The sequence below is a fragment of the Chrysochloris asiatica genome, unplaced genomic scaffold, assembly GCF_000296735.1.
Source record: "Chrysochloris asiatica unplaced genomic scaffold, ChrAsi1.0 scaffold00100, whole genome shotgun sequence".
NCBI lineage: Eukaryota > Metazoa > Chordata > Mammalia > Afrosoricida > Chrysochloridae > Chrysochloris > Chrysochloris asiatica.
Window position 1 is genome coordinate 2,472,497 of NW_006408618.1, and position 10,772 is coordinate 2,483,268.

At 38.3% G+C, this 10,772-nt stretch overlaps 2 pseudogenes; both read right to left on the reverse strand.

Annotated features, from left to right (window-relative positions):
• Positions 1–191: 191 nt before the first annotated feature.
• On the reverse strand, positions 192–1,548 carry LOC102818410 (annotated as a pseudogene).
• A 4,039-nt stretch (positions 1,549–5,587) lies between these two features.
• Positions 5,588–10,510, reverse strand: LOC102818790 (annotated as a pseudogene).
• Between the last annotated feature and the right edge of the window lie 262 nt (positions 10,511–10,772).

Genomic DNA, 10,772 nt, shown 5'->3' on the forward strand with positions numbered 1-10,772 from the left:
AGCCTTTACACCGAATATTTTATTGCCTTTAGGTCAGTTGGAAATAATTACCTGCATTTATGCTTTAAGATATCTCAGCACATTAAAAAAAAAAAAGAAATAAAATAAATGGTATATTACACACTTTTGACTTTCATATGTTTGCTGTTCCAGGTTAAGAAAATGTTTAGTTCTCTCTTGTAACATGTAATTCAGTATTGCAACTCAACAGAAAAAGGTGTATGCCCCCAATTTTCACTTGCTGCCATTGACTTTTTTGCCAGAAACAAACTTCACTGCAGCATTTTGGATGTCAGTAGCAGTCACTGAGTCAATATGCTGAAGGACTGTGGTTGGTGGCATATATGAACCAGCAACTAGAGCCTGGAGCCCAACTTCATTCAGAAAACCCTCCAAAGACTCCACTGACATTAGGTATTCAGCTTTCAGCTTGTTCTTGGCCATTTGGATAACTCCATCAGGAAGGTTTCCCTGAGCAATTGTTTTTACGTGGTTATAGGCAGACTTAATAACATCTCCAGCAGCTGCAGCCTGAGAGATAGTATAAATACCAAAAGAGTCCAGAATCTGAGTAACTAGCATGAAAAGCAGAAACATCAAATGATTGGTGAACTCCCCTGGCAACAGTCTGGTACAGAGAGCTGGTGGCGTTGCTGCCCCTCTTAATATGTGATCCAGCACCAAGTGCATGCTGGAGCACACTGAATGCACTTGCTTCTGCACTTCCAATGGGAGCACTGTCTGCCATGAAAGCAGCATGTGCCAGACTGTCTCTATTCTGTTCTTTGATTTCACCTCCATGGTAGACATGCTCCAGGTAAACCTAGCCCTTCCCTCATGTTGAGAATCTGTTCAGCAACTTGCTTTAGAACAGGATGGCTCACGCCAAGTCCAATCAAAGCCATTCTTGCACTTGTAAAATTGTTTTGAACATAGTAATATAGCTCCTCTGATGTCACTTTTCCAATCCTATAATCAGGACAATATGAAGAAATAGTCAAGGCATTCTGGTAAACTGCAGCATGTAAATTTTCAAAGACATGTGCCTATGGATTCTGGAAAGCCACAGCTTTGTCAATCTTTAGCTGGGACTGAAGGGCAGCTGCTTCCCAACACTGAAATTCTGGTGCTGTGGTGATATTGAGCAAGAACTCCATTAGGATATCTATATAATCCCACAGGCATTCCACAGCATAAACCATGCTTTCTCTTGTGGTCACAATTTATCACCACCTGCTTCAATCCCACGGGTTATCTTGAAAGATGAAGCTCCATTGGTAGTCAAGCTGGATGCAAGACATAGCAAATGAGAGGTTCCTAAATTTCTGGAGTCTTCATATCTACTGCCCACTTTAATGAACAAACCAATTATTGATGCAGGGGCATAGTTTTCCAGAAAAGCAATCACTAAATCATTTGGTAATTTGGTAAAATTAAGGTCTTGAGGCTACAGGAGTGCTCCTGCCGGCCAGCTGTGGCTTTAACTCTGGGAGCAACTTTGAGGGAATGAAATCTCAAAAGGATGCCCTCTCTGGTTAACAGCTTCATGGCTCAGGATTGGTGTAACTAATGGTCTCTGCCAGATTAAAGGAAAGCAAGATTAATCTGTTCTTTTTGATGATGAATGCAACACCATTCCTCTTCAATTTGTCTTTCCTGGCACAGTAAACCATGTGATTGTCAGCTTCAAAAAGGCCAATACCAGTCTATTTCAGCTCATTAATGCCTAGGATACTGATGTTTATGTGTTCCATTTCATTTTTTACAACTTTCTCAATTTTTCTAGATTTATACTTTGTATATTCCATTTTCATATAATTAATGGCTATCTACAGCTGTTTTTCTTCTATTTGAGTTGTGCCCTATCAGAAAATGGAGGTCCTGAAGGTTTTACTCTATTTGCATCATCACAGTCAACTCTAATTTGAGGAGGCAGCTCTTCCCCAGTCATATTTTGAGTGCTTTCCGATCTGAGTGACTCTTCTTCTGGCACTATATCTGACAATATTCTGGTGCTCTTCCTCATGTTTCAAGATTCAATGGTCTGGTGCTAACAGTGTTCCATTGCTATTCATAAGGTTTTCAGTCTGTCTCTCCTTCCTAGTCTGGCTTCATCTGTAAGCTTAGCTGAATTCTGTTCACCCTGCTGGTATTTAAAATATCTGTGGCATATCTTCCAGAATCACAGAAAGGTGCAACCCACCACAGTATGACAATCTGACAGATTAATTGTGGTTCCTAGGCATTAGTGAGCTGAAATTGACTGCTGTTAGACATTTTTAACCTGACAATCACATGGCTTATTATGTAGGGAATTGCAGATTGAAGAGGAATGGCATTACATTCATCATCAAAAAGAACATGTCAAGATCTCTCTTGAAGTACAATGCTGTCTGTGATAGGATACTCCCCATATGCCTACAGAGAAGACCAGTTTATACCACTATTATTTAAGTTTGTGCACCAACCACTAATGTCAGAAATGATAAAATTGAAGCATTCTACCAACTACTTCAGTATGAAATTGATCAAATATACAATTAAGATGCATTCATAATTACTAGTGATTGGAATGCAAAGATTGGCAACAAAGAGGAAGGATCAGTAGTTGGAAAATACGGCTTTGTTAATAGAAATGATGCTGTAGAGCTTATGATAGAACTTTCAAAGACCAATGACTTACTGCAAATACCTTTTATTTTTATTTTAACAACATAAAAGGTGACTATATACTGGGCTTCAAACCACAAGGTCAGCAGTTCGAAACTACCAGCTGTTCCATGGGAGAAAGATGAGACTTTCTGCTCCTGTAAGGATTTACAGCCTCGGAAACCCTGTACAGGGTCGCTATGAGTCAGAACCGACTCCACGGCACATCACCACCACTAATATATACTTGGGCCAGTACATATAGAATACACAGTTATCAAACTGACTACACTGTGGGAAGAGATGGTGGAAAAGCTCCTTACCAACAGCTAAAACAAGGTCCCAGACCAAATGTGGAATAGACCACCTAGTGCTCGTATGCAAGTTCATATAAAGAAAAAGGTTCTTTTGAAGCTGAAGAAAATGAAAATAAGTCTGTGAGGCCAAAATAAGACCTTGAGTATATCTCACCTAAATTTAAAGACAATCTCAAGAAGAGATTTGATGCATTGTATATAATAATGGAAGACCAGAAGAGTTGTGGAATGGCATCAAGAACATCACACAGGAAGGAAACAAAAAGTAATTTCAAAGACTGTAGAAGAATTGATGCATTTGAATTATGGTGTTGGAGAAAAATGTTAAAGTACCATAGACTGCCATAAGAACAAACAAATCTGTGTTGGAAGAAGTACGGCCAGAATACTTCTTCGAAGCTAGAATGGCAAGGCTTTTGTCTCTCATACTTCAGACATTTTATCAGGAGGGACCAGTCCCTGGAAAAGGGTATCATGTTTGATGAAAATGAAAGGTCAATGAAAAAGAAGGATACCCCCAAGGAGATGGATTGACACGGTGGTGGTATTAATGTGCTCAAACCTAAGAACAATTGTAAGGATAGTGCAGGACTGGGCAGTGTTTTGTTCTGTTTTTCCATAGTGTTGCTATGAGTCGTAATGATTCCATGGCACCTGACAACAGCAATAACACGACTAGGGGGGAAAAGTAAAGAAGAAAAATTTTTCAGGCAGAGAGAACACAGTCATAGCTTTGTGGAATTGAAAGTAATTAATCCTGCTTGCAATGTAAGTCTTTGGGGATTGAACGAAAAACTAGGTAAGCATGGTAAAAGGAAAGATAGATAGTAATTAGGCCATGAAGTCATAGGTACTATTAAAAATTGTACATGACTGTAACAGGATCTACCAAAACAATTAATTAAATAAAACAGGTTTATAAGTGCCTTCATGTAGAAGACGTCTAGGAGTATGCAGTCCAGCCTATTTCCATGATGAAAATTCATTGCTGTTAAGTCAATTCTAACTCAAAGTGACTTTATGTTGTTGTTGTTAAGTGCCATTGAATCGATTCTGACCCATAGAGACCCTGTATAGGGTTTCCAAGGAGCAGCTGATGAGCTTGAACCACCGACCTTGCAGTTCAAACAACTTTGCAGTCTGACACATTAGCCCATATATATCATAAGTTGAAGACAGCTAACAAGAAGTCAAATAAGGTCATATCAGAGTAGAGTAGGTCTTAACCTTTTTTGAGTAGTGTTTTATAAAAGAAAAGAATAGACATGAAAACCAGGAGACATACAGAGAAAAGATACAGTGTGGATTTTTCTATAAATCCAGGAACACTGGAGAACACCCAGGGTAAATAAATGGAAAGAGACAAGGAAAAAGAGTCTAGAGCCAGCAAAAAGAGAATAGCATTGCTGATAACCTGAGTTTGAACGTCTAGCCTCCAGAAATGTGACACAACAAATTTTTCTTCTTAAAAGTCACCCACTTTGTAGTATTTTGTTATGACAGGTCTAAGTGTGGCAATGGAGGATCAGCACTGGACTGCGAACAACAAGGTTGGTAATTCAAACCCACCAGCTGCTCCTCGGAAACCCTATGAAGGGTCACTATGAGTTGGAATTGACTCAATGGCTCTTAACAACAATAACAAGGGAACTAAGATACCCATCTTACCACTATATCTGACATAACTCATCCTTGTTTCATTGACATTCTTCTGAAAAAAGCAATTCAGCATTACCATTAACTCAGCTCTTTAGGTATTACTCACCAATTAGGACAAGGGGACCGCCCATTCTATGATTTTTCAAGAATTTAATTTTATTACATATCCATGCACATTTCATAATTTTGTGTAAATCCATTAATGTAATTGTTTTACAGTTTTTATCATTTGAAATTAAATCTCTCAAGCATAAAAAATAAAATGATGCACATGTGAATTATTTCATTATTAGATACCTTCAAGTTGGTTTCAACTCATAGCAAACCTATGTACAAAAGGACTAAACTACCCAGTCCTGCACCTCCTCACAGTTGTTGCTAAGTTTGAGCTCATTATTGCAGCCACTGTGACAATCCATCTCAATGAGGGGATTTCTCTTTTTCATTTACTCTCTACCGAGCATGAAGTTTTTCCCCAAGGATTCTTCCCATCTGATAGCATGTCCAAAGTATGTGAGATAAAGTCTCACCATCTTTGCTTCTAAGGAGTATTCTGACTGTACTTCTTAGAAGGTGGATTTGTTTGTTCTTCTGGCAGTTTACGGTATATTCAATATTCTTCACCAACGCCATAATCCTTTAGTTCTCAAAGTGACATCTTTTTCTTTGAGGCTTTAAAGAATTTTTTTTTTTTTTTTTTTTTTTTTTTATGTACAACTTTTCCTTCAAAAGCTGCCTTTCTTTCTTTTTGGCTACATTTGTGATTCTCCAGTTAGTTCAATATTTTAAAAGTTGCAGCAGCATACAAAATAATTTAATTTCATTTAATTAAAAAATAAAAAGTTAAGAACGGTCTTCAGGAGATGGTAAGTTTTCTTTTGTAGTGTCTGGGTAGAGATTTGATTTGCTCTTGACTATTTCAGGGTGGAGAGAAATGAGGAGAATGCACAGCATATAGAGGTCTATTCATTGTAATCGCCCTCATTTTTATCCTCACCATCAACTGAAAAAGCAGCATACTTGCTTGCTGGATTTTCTTCAGATTGCTTTGGCACAAGTGCGTATCTGAAGTCTTGATCCTTTTTGCCATCTTTCCTATCAGAGTCCTTCCAGTGGTCTTTTTTCCCCACCATCTCCTGGGGCACAGCTGGAGTTCCCATTTTGGCCTTTTGGGACACTCACCCTATCATCTTTATTTTCATCTTTTCTTACTGGTCCTTCTTCAGATAATTGAGTTGAAGTGACCTTACCCCTAACACTTGTAGGGGTCTGCTGTTCTGTGTCTGAATCGTGAGATGGAACAGGAGGAGGAGAACTTCCTCACCCAAGCGTTCTCCTTTGGTGGAGGGGCTGGCATTACCTTTAGAGACTGGTCCAGTTGGGGAGGCTTAGAAGTTGGAGAGTGACAATCTTCTTCCTTATCTAAGGTTTCATTTTCCAGAGACTTTTCACTTTCTATCCTTCATGTATCCTGATCTGACTTACTATGGCCAGATGTGACTGAGGTTCCAGTCTGCTATCCTCACTGTCCTAGACCTGTCCCGTTCCTGAGTTTCTTCACTTCACCAGCTCAGGTGTCTTTCCCAAGGCCATCGTTCTAGTTTTGGCTCATCCAGCTGACATCATCATTTCTCCTGTTCCTTCTGTAGCCACTCCTCTACTTCTTGTTCTCCGAAAGCTGTGTCAACTGGCTTTGCCTCTCCAAAGATAGAAGCCACTCAACTGGATTGGGAGGTGCTAGCAGAGGAATCATCTTCCTTAGGAGCACTCCGAGACTTTAGATTCAATTTGGGTGTTTGGAGGGGACCTTTATCGTCTCGCCTATAGTCATCCCTAGAGTAATAATTTCTGGAGCCCCATGACCTATCGACCCATCTGTCGTATCGAACTTCATAGCGGTCCCCACATGCTCTGTAGTCATCATCCCTTCAGTACCCACTGCCTACTCTGAAGTCATACCCTGTCATAGTCTCTGCTGCCTCGGTCATCATATCGATCCCGGCCCCCATTTCAATCCAGATCCCTGTGAGGGCTATCATGGTACCCATCACGATACCAGTTTGAATCGTGATAATCATGATACTTGTCTCCAAAGCTACCATCACCTCGTCTAGGCAGGTAGTCATCAAAGCTGTCTGTGGCAGGACAGGCCCTCCCATCTGTATATGTTTTATCAGAATCACAATTTCTATCTCAGCCAAAAGAACGATCATCTCTGTCTTCATCCTGTGCTGGATCAGCAACAGCCACTAGAATTCGCCTGTTACCTAGAGACTATTTCTTGAGGCTCAGGGTACTGAACAGAGAATCCAGGTCCTCAAACTCAGCATAACCAAAACCTTTTAATCTCTCTGGAGTGCTGAATTCATGAAGTAGACTCACTGCACTAAAATTTAACCCTCTAAAGAATTCCTTGTCAGTGCTTTCCCTGTAGCTTGGACTTCTTTCAATGTATCGGTTCTTGATCATATGTTACCTTTTGAAATGACTGAACGTTGACCAGTTTCTTTTGGTATAGTGATTCTGTGTGTTCCTTCCATCTTCTTTTGATGCTTTCTACACCATTTAATATTTTGCCCAGAGAATCCCTCATTATTTAAACTTGAAGATTGAATTTTGTTTCATTTCTTCAGCTTAAGAAATGCTGAGCATGTTCTTCTCTTTTTGTTTTCCATTTTCAGGTCTTTATACTTTGCAATATATTACTTTAAATTTTCTTCTTGAAATGCTTTTTAAATTGTCCTCTTGAACTGTTCAGTTCTTTTAATGCACCATTTCTTCCAGTTGCTTTAGCTTCACTACATTCTAGAAGAAGTTTCAGAGTCTCTTTTGACATCCATTTTGCTCTTTTCTTTAATGACCTTAAACTTTCTTCATGTAGGATATTCTTGAAGTCACCCCACAACCCCTTGGGTATTAGTGTTCAATACATTAAATCTGTTCTTGAGATGGTCTCTAAATTCAGGTGGAATATACTCAAGGTCATATTTTCGCTCTTGTGGACTTGTTTTAATTTTCTTCAGCTTCTAATTGAACTTGCATATGAGCTATTGATTGGTCTGTTTCACACTTGGTTCCTGGCTTTGTTTTGACTGATGATATTGAGCTTCTCCATAGTTTTTCCCACAGATGTAGTTAATTTAATTCCTGTAGACTCCATCAGATGAGGTCCACTGTATAGTCACTGTTCATGGTGTTGATAAAAGTTATTTGCAGTGAATAAGTCATTGGTTTTGTAAAATTTAACCAAGTGATCTCCAGTATCTATTATCACCAAGATCATATTTTCAACTATCAATAATTCCTCTTTGTTTCCAATTTTTGTACTCCATTCAGTAATTATTAATACATCTTAATTGTATGCTTGATTGATTTCAAATTGAAGAAGTTGGTAGAGTTCTTCAGTCTCTTTGTCATTGGTTTTAGTGGTTAGTGCATGTATTAATACTTGTATTAACTGGTCTTCCTTATAGGAGTATGTATATTATTTTATAACAGACAGCACTGTACTTCAAGATAGATCTTGAAATGTTCTTTTTGACTATGAAAAGGACATCATTCTTCTTGAATTTGTCATTCCCAGCATAGTAACTCATGTAATTGTCCAATTCAAAATGGCCAATACCAATCCATTTCAGGTCACTAATGTCTAGGATATTGATCTTTATGGCTTCCATTTTATTATTTATAACTTCAAATTTTCCTAGATTCAGACCAATGATCATGAAGACAATGCAAGACAAGGCAACATTTTTAAACATAAAGTAGTCATGGTTGGAGCCTGCTTGACACTAACTAACAACAACCTGTAAAGATGGCAAGGAGAAGGAGAGTATGGTGGTGGTGGTTATGTGCCGTGGAGTCAGTTCCGACTCATAGTGACCCTGTGTAGCGTTTCCAGAGCTGTAACTCTTTAAGGGAGCAGAAAGCCTCATTTTTCTCCTGCAGAACAGCTGGTAGTTTTTAACTGCTGACCCTGAGGCTAGCAGCCCAATTCATAACCACTATGCTACCAGATGATAGAGGTGTACAATTAAGTAAGTAACCAAAGGACACAGCTGATAAGTAGTGGTAAAGTCCCAACTTGAACTTAAACATTCATTGATTCCAAATCTTGGGTGCTTTATGCTAACTATATCATTCTGCTGCCTTTCTACTTCTCTCAGATTTCTGAAATATCTTGTACAGTGTCAGGCACATCATGAAAGAAATAAAATAAATACAAATATTTTAATAAATTGAATTTTATGTACTCTAAAGTTCTATATATCCCTAGTATAAATCTGTATTCTTTAAGACACACATATTGTTCCATCCTTGCTTTCTGTTCACCATGTCTGCTTTGGTTTTGTTTTTCTCTCACATGCATTTCCTAGTTCCTTTTCCTAATGCTTACAAGGACTATCCCAGCCCCTCAACCTCCACCCCCAAGAGGAAGATTTCATTTAGAAATTTATAGGGCACATTGTATGTGTTGAGAATATCTGGCAATGATCTAGTAAAGAGATTTACCAAAATTTGAGAGGTTCCTGCCTTATTGTACAATCACTAAGGAACTGAGGTGGCACCGGGTTAAGCACTGGGATGCTAATCAAAAGGTCAGCAATGCAAAAAAGATGGGGCATACTGCTTCCATAAAGATGTACAGCCTTGAAAATCCTTTGGAGCATTTCTGCCCTATCTGGTTATTATGAATCAGAATCAGCTCTTCAGCCTTCGGTTTGCTTTATGAATTGAAATCAACTCTATAGTTGTTTTCTGTAAAGGGTTTCAGTTTTTTGTTTTGTTGTTGTTGTTGTTTTTCCTTTCTTATTTAACTTTACAAGGAAAACTTTACAATACATTAAGAGCCAGACATTGTGAAATGTGGATCTAGACCTAATGATATGCACATCCACACTTAATTGGATATTGTTTTTCTATCAGGTTACTTAACTAGATTTTATTTCTTCCAATAAGATTACTGTACATGGGAATCCTGTTTTCATTTGGCCCTAAACTCACAGGACAGTCTGGCAAACAAGCAGGAAGTCATGTTTTGTTTTGTTTTGTTTTGTGTTCTAAGACCAGCTGACTGAAACTTTTCACAAATGTCTTGTGTGGCAAGGATATGGCTGAGCTACAGATTCAAAATGAATACTACAGCTTCCTTGTTACACATACCTTGTATATAAGGAAGCTCTGGGTAGGTAATTATTAATGATGAATTGCTTCTTTGTGGTTAGATCATCATGGTTTATGAGACTGTCTAACAAATTATAATAAAGAAAACTGCCTTAGGAAACAGTAAAATTGTGGAGTTTTTTGGGTAGTTACTTCTACTTCAAATCTGTGGTTTAAATGGTTAAGTGTTAGGCTGTTAATCAAAAGATTAGTAGTTCTATACACCCACTAAAGCCCCTCAGAAGAAAGGTCTGGCAATCTACTTCTGACAAATCAATTGTTGAAATCCCTATGGTCCACAGCTTTATTCTGACATACATGGAGTAACCATGAATCAACAATAACTAGTTCTAGTGATCTGGACCAAAAAGAAAATCACCAGAAGGCAGGACCTGAGTTTATGAAAGAAGCATCTCACTATTTAATGAAAAGACATTATTAATGAAAATACTCTACCTTCAGAAGTTGTATCACTTTGGGAAAAAGAAAATGTGGACTCAGCATGATAATTTGATTAGCAATATCAATGTTCTTTCTTTGCATTTGTTAAAGTTTCTTCAAGTAAATCACTTCGGTGCTTTTTTATACTCACCCACAAAATTATTGATAAACTTCAAGTGTTTACAGTTGAGCAGCTTTTCTTCAAGGTGCTTGGGAAAAAAACATGCATCAAGTCATTATAATCTAAAATATAAGGCTTACATGTCATAAACAAGATACATAATGTATGGTGGTGGTAGTGGTTATGTGTGGTGGAGTCAGTCTAAACTGATTGTTGTTGTTAGGTGCCACTGAGTCATACCAACTCATCACATAGCAACCCTATGCACAACAGAATAAACAATTTGTGATCCTGCACTAACATCACAATCGTTGCTACATTTGTGCCCATTGCTGCAGCCACTGTGCCAATCCCTCTCATAGGAAATCTTCATCTTTTCCTCCAACCCTTCACTTTACCAAATACAATATCCCTCTCCAGAG